This window comes from Excalfactoria chinensis, unplaced genomic scaffold, assembly GCF_039878825.1.
Source record: "Excalfactoria chinensis isolate bCotChi1 unplaced genomic scaffold, bCotChi1.hap2 Scaffold_358, whole genome shotgun sequence".
NCBI classification, from domain to species: domain Eukaryota; kingdom Metazoa; phylum Chordata; class Aves; order Galliformes; family Phasianidae; genus Excalfactoria; species Excalfactoria chinensis.
This window is the reverse complement of record NW_027315646.1, coordinates 1,014-11,752: the sequence shown is the minus strand read 5'-3', so window position 1 is coordinate 11,752 and position 10,739 is coordinate 1,014. Positions and strand designations below refer to the sequence as shown.

At 53.9% G+C, this 10,739-nt stretch overlaps 1 long non-coding RNA gene across 1 annotated transcript; it reads left to right on the top strand.

The window, feature by feature from the left end:
- The first annotated feature begins 1,714 nt into the window (after positions 1-1,714).
- LOC140264941 (uncharacterized) lies at positions 1,715-9,870 on the top strand. Its single transcript, XR_011906157.1, has 3 exons — positions 1,715-1,807; positions 1,933-2,146; positions 9,710-9,870. It is a non-coding gene; the product is annotated as an uncharacterized lncRNA (long non-coding RNA).
- Positions 9,871-10,739: the final 869 nt, after the last annotated feature.

Below are 10,739 nucleotides of genomic sequence, written 5' to 3'. Positions count from 1 at the left end.
CAGAATGGAGCTCTATGGGATCTCTATGGGGTCACTATGGGGTCTGTGGGACTCTATGGGTCTCTATGAGTTTCTATGGGGTCTCTATGGGATCTGTGGGTCCTATGGGGTCCCTATGGGGCAGAATGGGACTCTATGGGGTCTCTATGGGTCCCTATGGGTTGCTATGGGTCTCTATGGGTCGCTATGGGGCTCTATGGGGCTCCATGGGTCTCTATGGGTCCCTATGGATCACTATGGGGTCTCTATGGGTCTCTATGGGGCTCTATGGGGTCTCTATGGGGCGCAATGGGTCGCAATCAGTCTCTATGGGGTCTGTGGGGTCCCTATGGGGCAGAATGGGGCTCTATGGGATCTCTATGGGTCACTATGGGGTCTGTGAGTCCTATGGGGTCCCTATGGGGCAGAATGGGACTCTATGGGGTCTCTATGGGGTCTCTATAGGGTCTGTGGGTCTCTATGTGTCCCTATGGGGTCCCTATGGGTCTCTATGGGTCTCTATGTGTCTCTATGGGTCTCTATGTGTCTCTATGGGTCTCTATGTGTCCCTATGGGTCTCTATGTGTCCCTATAGGGTCCCTATGGGTCTCTATGGGTCTCTATGGGGTCCCTATGGAGTCCCTATGGGGTCTCTATGGGGCTCTATGGGGCTCTATGGGGTCTCTGTGGGGCACTATGGGGTCTCTATGGGTCTCTATGGGGTCCCTATGGGTCCCTATGGGGTCTCTATGGGGCTCTATGGGTCTCTATGGGTCTCTGGGTCTCTATGGGTCGCTATGGGTCTCTATGGGTCCCTATGGGGTCTCTATGGGGCTCTGTGGGGCTCTATGGGGTCTCTATGGGTCGCTATGGGTTTCTATGGGGCTCTATGGGTCTCTATGGGGTCTGTGGGGTCCCTATGGGGCAGAATGGGGCTCTATGGGGTCTCTATGGGGTCTCTATAGGGTCTCTATAGGGTCTGTGAGTCTCTATGGGCCCCTATGGGGTCTCTATGGGTCTCTATGGGTTCCTATGGGGTCTTTATGGGTCCCTATGGTGTCTCTATGGGTCACAATGGGTCTCTATGGGGTCTGTGGTGCTCTATGGGGTCTCTATGGGTCTCTATGGGGTCCCTATGGTTTCTATGGGGTCTCTATGGGGTCTGTGGGGCTCTATGGGGTCCCTATGGGGCAGAATGGGGCTCTATGGGGCTCTATGGGTCTCTATGGGTCCCAATGGGTCTCTATGGGTCTCTATGGGTCTCTATGGGGTCCCTATGGGGTCTCTATGGGGCTCTATGGGGTCTCTATGTGTCTCTATGGGTCTCTATGGGTCTCTATGGGGTCTCTATGGGGTTTCTATAGGGTCTGTGGGTCTCTATGGGTTCCTATGGGGTCTCTATGGGTCTCTATGGGTCTCTATGGGTCTCTATGTGTCTCTATGGGGCTCTATGGGTCTCTATGGGGTCCCTATGGGTCTCTATGTGTCTCTATGGGTCTCTATGGGTCTCTATGGGTCTCTATGGGTCTCTATGGGGTCCCTATGGGGTCTCTATGGAGCTCTATGGGTCTCTATGGGCTTCTATGGGGTCTCTATGGGTCTCTATGGGGTCCATATGGGTCCCATTCATTCCCTTCAGTCCTCCAAAACCACCACCGAGCCGCACCTCCAACTCGCATAGAGCGCCCTTAGCAAGAAAAAAAAGCCAGAAACCGGAAACCGCTCTACCCTCCAAGCGGAAGTGTCGCCTTGCCTGACGTCACATCCGGCCCGTAGCATTGAGGACGTCCAAGATGGCGCTCCCCCGCCGTCCTCCTGCGTGCGGCCGGTACGGCTCGGCCTATGGGGGGAGGGGAGGCCCCGTTATCTTTATTTTACCCCCATTTTTACCCTATTTTACCCCCATTTTTACCCTATTTTACCCTATTTTCTCTCTATTTTTCCCCGTCGTAGCGTTGCGTTGCCGGCTGCCGTTGGCTAACGTTGGGGCGAGCATAGAGTTGCGGGTGGGTAGAAGGGCCGCGGCGGCGGGGGTCACGTGACTTGGTCCTCCAGAGGCGCCATCTTGCGGCCGAGGCTTTTGTGCGGGACCGGCCGCACGTCAACGTGGGAACCATCGGTCACGTGGACCACGGCAAGACCACCCTGACCGCCGCCATTACCAAGGGTGGGCGGGGCTTAGGAGAGGGGGGGGCGGGGCTTAATAAGGAGGGGGCGGGGCTTAGGAAAGGGGGCGTGGTTTGAGGTGGGGAGGAGGCTTAATGGAGGGAGGGGGCGGGGCTTAGAAAAGGGGGCGGGGCTTAAGGTGGGAGGGGGCGGGGCTTAGGAAAGGGGGCGGGGCGTAAGGTGGCTTAATAAGGGGGCGGGGCTTAATAAAGGAAGGGGGCGGGGCTTAAGGCGGGGCAGGCTTAATGAAGGGAGGGGGCGGGGCTTTAGGAAAGGGGGCGTGGTTTAAGGTGGAGAGGAGGGCTAATAAAGGGAGGGGGCGGGGCTTAGGAAAGGGGGCGGGGCTTAAGGTGGAGAGGAGGTTTAATGGAGGAAGGGGGCGGGGCTTAGGAAAGGGGGCGTGGTTTAAGGTGAAGGAGGGTTAATAAAGGGAGGGGGCGGGGCTTAGGAAAGGGGGCGGGGCTTAGGAAAGGGGGCGGGGCTTAGGAAAGGGGGCGGGGCTTAGGAAAGGGGGCGGGGCTTAAGGCTTGGAGGAGGCTTGATGGAGGAAGGGGGCGGGGCTTAGGAAAGGGGGCGTGGTTTAAGGTGAAGGAGGGTTAATGAAGGGAGGGGGCGGGGCTTAAGGTGGGGAGGAGGCGGGGCTTAATAAGGAGGGGGCGTGGCTTAAGGTGGGGAGGAGGCGGGGCTTAGGAAAGGGGGCGTGGTTTAAGGTGGGAAGGAGGCTTAATGAGGGGGCGGGGCTTAATGAAGGGAGGGGCGGGGCTTAGGAAAGGGGGCGTGGTTTAAGGTGGGGAGAAGGCTTAAGTAAGGGAGGGGGCGGAGCTTAATAAGGAGGGGGCGGGGCTTAAGATAGGAGGAGGCTTAATGGATGGAGGGGGCGGGGCTTAGGAAAGGGGGCGGGGCTTAAGGTGGGGGTGAGGCTTAATGGTGGGAGGGGGCGGGGCTTATGGTGGGGAGGAGGCGGGGCTTAGGAAAGGGGGCGGGCTTAAGGTGGGGAGGAGGGTTAATGAAGGGAGGGGGCGGGGCTTAGGAAAGGGGGCGGGGCTTAAGGTGGGGAGGAGGTTTAATGGAGGAAGGGGGCGGGGCTTAGGAAAGGGGGCGTGGTTTAAGGTGAAGGAGGGTTAATGAAGGGAGGGGGCGGGGCTTAAGGTGGGGAGGAGGCGGGGCTTAATAAGGAGGGGGCGTGGCTTAAGGTGGGGAGGAGGCGGGGCTTAGGAAAGGGGGCGTGGTTTAAGGTGGGAAGGAGGCTTAATGAGGGGGCGGGGCTTAATGAAGGGAGGGGCGGGACTTAGGAAAGGGGGCGGGGCTTAAGGTGGGGAGGATGCTTAATGGAGGGAGGGGGAGGGGCTTAGGAAAGGGGGCGGGGCTTAAGGTGGAAGGTGGCTTAATGGAGGGAGGGGGCGGGGCTTATGAAAGGGGCGTAGCTTTAGGGAGGGGGCGGGGCTTAGGAAAGGGGGCGGGGCTTAAGGTGGGGAGGAGGCTTAATAAGGAGGGGCGGGGCTTAGGAAAGGGGGCGTGGTTTAAGGTGGAGGAGGGTTAATAAAGGGAGGGGGCGGGGCTTAGGAAAGGGGGCGGGGCTTAAGGTGAAGGAGGCGTAAGAAGGGGCGGGGCTTTGGAAAGGGGGCGGGGCTTAAGGTGGGGAGGCTTAAGAAAGTGGGCGGGGCTTAGGAAATGGGGAGGTGCTTAAGGTGGTAGGAGGCGGGGCTTATAAAAGGGGGCGGGGCTTAAGGTGAGGAGGGGGCGGGGCTTAAGGTGGGGAGGAGGCTTAATGAGGGGGGCGGGGCTTAATGAAGGGAGGGGGCGGGGCTTAGGAAAGGGGGCGGGGCTTAAGGTGAGGAGGAGGGTTAATGGAGGGAGGGGGCGGGGCTTAGAAAAGGGGGCGGGGCTTAATGTGATAGGAGGCGGGGCTTAGGAGAGGGGGCGTGGTTTAAGGTGGAAGGTGGCTTAATGGGGAGGCGGGGCTTAATGAAGGGAGGGGGCGGGGCTTAGGAAAGGGGGCGGGGCTTAAGGTGGAAGGTGGCTTAATGTGGGGGGCGGGGCTTAATGAAGGGAGGGGGCGGGGCTTGAAGGAGGATGGGGGGGTGGCTTAATGGAGGCTCAATGCAACTCAACCCAACCCAAGTCAACCCAATCCATTAACTCAACTCAACCCATTAACCCAACTCAACCCATTAACTCAACCCAACCCAACTCAACTCAACTCAACCCAACTCAACCCATTAAGACAACCCAAGTCAACCCATCCCGACTCAACCCAATCCAATTCAACCCAACTCAACCCATTAACTCAAGCCAACTCAACTCAACCCAACCCAACTCAACCCATTAAGTCAACACAACTCAATCCAACCCATCAACCCAACTCAACCTAAGTCAACCCAACCCAACTCAACCCAACTCAACCCATTAACCCAACCCAACTCAACCCAACCCAACTCAACCTAACTCAACCCGACCCATTCATTAACTCAACCCAACCCATTAACTCAACCCAACCCATTAACTCAACCCAACCCAACCCAACCCAACTCAACCCAACTCATCAACCCAACCCAACCCATTAACCCAACCCAACTCGACCCAACTCAACCCAACTCAACACAACTCAACCCAACCCATTAAGCCAACCCAACTCAACCCAACCCAACTCAACCCAACTCAACCCAACCCAACTCAACCCAACTCAACCCAACCCATTAACCCAACCCAACTCAACCCAACTCAACCCAACCCAACTCAACCTAGCTCAACCCAACCCAACCCAACTCAACCCAACTCAACCCAACCCATCAACCCAACTCAACCCATTAACCCAACCCAACCCAACTCAACCCATTAACCCAACCCAACCCATCCCAACTCAACCCAATAATCCAACCCAACCCAACCCAGCTCAACCCAACTCAACCCAACCCATTAACCCAACCCAACCCAACCCAACCCAACTCAACCCAACTCAACCCAACCCAACTCAACCCAACCCAACCCAACTCAACCCAACTCATCAACCCAACCCAACCCATTAACCCAACCCAACCCATCCCAACTCAACCCATTAATCCAACCCAACCCAGCTCAACCCAACTCAACTCAACCCAACCCAACCCAACTCAACCCAACCCATCAACCCAACTCAACCCATTAACCCAACCCAACCCAACTCAACCCATTAACCCAACCCAACCCATCCCAACTCAACCCAATAATCCAACCCAACCCAACCCAACCCAACCCAACTCAACCCAACTCAACCCAACCCAACCCAACCCAACCCAGCTCAACCCAACCCATTATCCCAACTCAACCCAACCCAACCCAACCCAACTCAACCCATTAACCCAACTCAACCCAACCCAACCCAACTCAACCCAACCCAAGCCAAACCAACTCAACCCAACTCAACCCATTAACCCAACCCAACCCACCAACCCAACTCAACCCATTAACCCAACCCAACCCATCCCAACTCAACCCATTAATCCAACCCAACCCAACCCAACTCAACCCAACCCAACCCATTAACCCAACCCAACTTAACCCAACTCAACCCAACCCATTAAGCCAACCCAACTCAACCCATTAACCCAACCCAGTCCAACTCAACCCATTAAGTCAACACAACTCAACCCAATCCATCAACCCAACTCAACCTAAGTCAACCCAACCCAATCCAACTCAACCCAACTCAACCCAACCCAACCCAACTCAACCCAACTCAACTCAACCCAACTCAACTCAACCCAACTCAACCCAACTCAACTCAACTCAACCCAACTCACCCAACCCATTCAGCCAACCCAACCCAACCCATTAACCCAACCCAACCCAACTCAACCCAACTCAACCCAACCCAACCCAACCCAACTCAACCCATTAACCCAACTCAACCCAACCCAACCCAACTCAACCCAACCCAAGCCAAACCAACTCAACCCAACTCAACCCATTAACCCAACCCAACCCACCAACCCAACTCAACCCATTAACCCAACTCAACCCAACCCAACCCATTAACCCAACCCAACCCAACTCGACCCAACTCAACCCAACCCATTAACTCAACCCAACCCAACTCAACCCAACTCATCAACCCAACCCAACTCAACCCAAACCATTAACCCAACCCAACTCAACCCATTAACCCAACCCAACTCAACCCAACCCAACTCAACTCAACCCAACCCAACTCAACCCAACACAACCCAACCCATTAAGCCAACCCAACTCAACCCATTAACCCAACTCAACCCATTAACCCAACCCATTAACTCAACCCAACTCAACCCAATGTATCAACCCAATGCAACTCAACCCATTAACTCAACCCATTAACTCAACCCAACTCAACCCAACCCAACTCAACCCAACCCAACCCATTAAGCCAACCCAACTCAACCCAACTCAACTCAACCCAACCCAACCCATTAAGCCAACCCAACTCAACCCAACTCAACTCAACCCAACCCAACCCATTAACCCAACCCAACTCAACCCAACTCAACCCAACCCAACTCAACCCAACTCATCAACCCAACCCAACCCATTAACCCAACCCAACCCATTAACCCAACCCAACTCAACCCAACTCAACCCAACCCAACTCAACCCAACTCATCAACCCAACCCAACCCATTAACCCAACCCAACCCAACTCAACCCAACTCAACCCAACCCAACCCAACCCAACTCAACCCATTAACCCAACTCAACCCAACCCAACCCAACTCAACCCAACCCAAGCCAAACCAACTCAACCCAACTCAACCCATTAACCCAACCCAACCCACCAACCCAACTCAACCCATTAACCCAACCCAACCCATCCCAACTCAACCCATTAACCCAACTCAACCCAACCCAACCCATTAACCCAACCCAACCCAACTCGACCCAACTCAACCCAACCCATTAACTCAACCCAACCCAACTCAACCCAACTCATCAACCCAACCCAACTCAACCCAAACCATTAACCCAACCCAACTCAACCCAAACCATTAACCCAACCCAACTCAACCCAACCCAACTCAACTCAACTCAACCCAACCCAACTCAACCCAACACAACCCAACCCATTAAGCCAACCCAACTCAACCCATTAACCCAACTCAACCCATTAACCCAACCCATTAACTCAACCCAACTCAACCCAATGTATCAACCCAATGCAACTCAACCCATTAACTCAACCCATTAACTCAACCCAACTCAACCCAACCCAACCCAACTCAACCCAACCCAACCCATTAAGCCAACCCAACTCAACCCAACTCAACTCAACCCAACCCAACTCAACCCAACCCAACCCAACTCAACCCAACCCAACCCAACTCAACCCAACCCAACCCAACCCAACTCAACCCAACCCAACTCAACCCAACCCAACCCAACTCAACCCAACCCAACCCAACCCAACTCAACCCAACCCAACCCAACCCAACTCAACCCAACCCAACTCAACCCAACTCAACCCAACCCAACCCAACCCAACTCAACCCAACTCATCAACCCAACTCAACCCATTAACCCAACCCAACTCAACTCAACCCATTAAGTCAACACAACTCAACCCAATCCAACTCAACCCAACTCAACCCATTAACCCAACCCAACTCAACCCATTAAGCCAACCCAACCCAACTCAACTTAACTCAACCCATTAACCCAACCCAACTCAACCCAACTCAACCCAACCCATTAACTCAACCCAACCCAACTCAACCCAACTCATCAACCCAACCCAACCCAACTCAACTCAACCCATTAACCCAACCCAACCCAACTCAACCCATTAAGTCAACCCAACTCAACCCAATCCAACTCAACCCAACTCAACCCATTAACCCAACCCAACTCAACTCAACCTAACCCAACTCAACCCATTAACCCAACCCAACTCAACCCAACCCAACTCAACCCAACTCAACCCAACCCAACCCAACCCAACTCAACCCAACTCATCAACCCAACCCAACCCATTAACCCAACCCAACCCATCCCAACTCAACCCATTAATCCAACCCAACCCAGCTCAACCCAACTCAACTCAACCCAACCCAACCCAACTCAACTCAACCCATTAAGCCAACCCAACCCAACCCATTACTGGTTCCGGTCCATTTCAGTGCTGTCCGAGTCGGGTTCGGCCCATTTCCGTCCCTATGAGGATATCGACAAGGCCCCAATAGAGACCCCATAGAGCCCCATAGAGCCCCATAGAGACCCCATAGAGCCCCATAGAGACCCATAGAGACCCATAGAGACCCATAGAGACCCCATAGAGCCCCATAGAGACCCCATAGATACCCCATAGACACCCCATAGAGACCATAGAGCCCCATAGAGACTCTATAGGGACCCATAGACTCCATAGAGCCCCATAGAGGCCCCATTGAGACCCATAGAGACCCATAGGGACCCCATAGAGCCCCATAGAGACCATAGAGACCCATAGAGACCCATAGAGACCCCATAGAGACCCCATAGAGCCCCATAGAGACCCCATAGACGTTCCATAGAGACCCATAGAGCCTCACAGACCTCATAGAGCCCCATAGAGAGACCACAGACCCCAATTAGGTTCCATTATCGATCCTAATCCATTTGGGATCTGGTTCCGGTCCATTTCAGTGCTGTCCGAGTCGGGTTCGGCCCATTTCCGTCCCTATGAGGATATCGACAAGGCCCCATAGAGGCCCCATAGAGCCCCATAGAGACCCCATGGAGCCCCATAGAGACCCCATAGAGCCCCATAGAGACTCTATAGGGACCCATAGACCCCATAGAGACCCCATAGAGACCCATAGAGACTCTATAGGGACCCATAGACCCCATAGATCCCCATAGAGACCCCATAGAGCCCCATGGAGACTCTATAGGGACCCATAGACCCCATAGAGCCCCATAGAGACCCCATAGAGCCCCATAGAGACTCCATAGAGACCCCATAGAGACCCATAGAGACCCCATAGAGCCCCATAGAGACCCCATAGAGCCCCATAGAGACTCTATAGGGACCCATAGACCCCATAGAGACCCCATAGAGCCCCATAGAGACCCCATAGAGACCCCATAGAGACCCATAGAGCCCCCATAGAGACCCATAGAGAGACATAGAGAACCACAGAGACCCATACAGACCCATAGAGACTCATAGAGACCCTATAGAGACCCATAGGGACCCATAGAGACCCCTTAGAGCCCCATAGAGCCCCATAGAGACCCCATAGAGCCCCATAGAGACCCATAGAGCCCCATAGAGACTCTATAGGGACCCATAGGCCCCATAGAGACTCATAGAGACCCTATAGAGCCCCATAGAGCCCCATAGAGACCCCATAGAGCCCCATAGAGCCCATAGAGACCCCATAGACCCCATAGAGACCCATAGAGCCCCACAGAGACCCCATAGGGACCTACAGACCCCATAGACACCCCATAGAGCCTCACAGACCCCATAGAGACCCCATAGACCCCATAGAGCCTCATAGACCCCATAGAGACTACATAGGGATCCATATTATCGATCCTAGTCCATTTGGGATCTGGTTCCGGTCCATTTCAGTGCTGTCCGAGTTGGGTTCGGCCCATTTCCGTCCCTATGAGGATATCGACAAGGCCCCGGAGGAACGGGCCAGAGGCATCACCATCAACGCGGCTCACGTGGAGTATTGCACCGCTCAGAGGCACTACGCTCACACCGACTGCCCTGGGCACGCTGACTATGTCAAGGTATATAGGGACCTAAAATGGGCTGTTTTGGACCCAAAATGGGCTGTTTTGGGGTCTAAATGGGCTCTTTTGGGGCCAATATGGGCTCTTTTGGGGCCAATATGGACCTAAAATGGGCTTTTTTGGACCCAAAATGGGCTCTTTTCAACCAAAATGGGCTTTTTTGGGGTCTTAGTGGGCTCCTTTGGGGTCTTTTGGGGCCAAAATGGCCATTTTTAGACTGTAAATGGGCTCTTTTGGGGTCAAAATGGGCTGTTTTGGGGCCAAAATGGACTTTTTTTGACCCAAAATGGCCAATTTTGGGCTCTTTTGGCCAGTTTAGGGGCTAAAATGGGCTTTTTTGGACCCAAAATGGGCTTTTTTAGGCCCAAGTTGGTCATTTTTAGACCCAAAATGGGCTCTTTTGGGGCCAAAATGGGCTCTTTTCAACCCAAAATGGGCTCTTTTGAGGTCTAAATGGGCCTTTTTGGGCCCAAAATGGCCACTTTTGGGCTCTTTTGGACCCCAAAATGGTCACTTTTGGGGTCAAAATGGGCTCTTTTGGGGCCAAAACGGACCTAAAATGGGCTCTTTTGCCCCCAAAATGGCCATAGCCATAGAATGGAGCATTGCACTGCTCAGAGGCACTACGCTCACACCGACTGCCCCGGGCATGCTGACTATGTCAAGGTAATTAGGGACCCAAAATGGCTTTTTTTGACCCAAAATGGTCTCTTTTGGGTCTTAATGGGCTTGTTTGGGGCCAATATGGGCTTTTCTAGACCCAAAATGGGCTTTTTTGGGGTCTAAATGGGCTCTTTTCAACCCAAAATGGGCTCTTTTGGGGTCTAAATGGGCTCTTTTGGGGCCAAAATGGGCTCCTT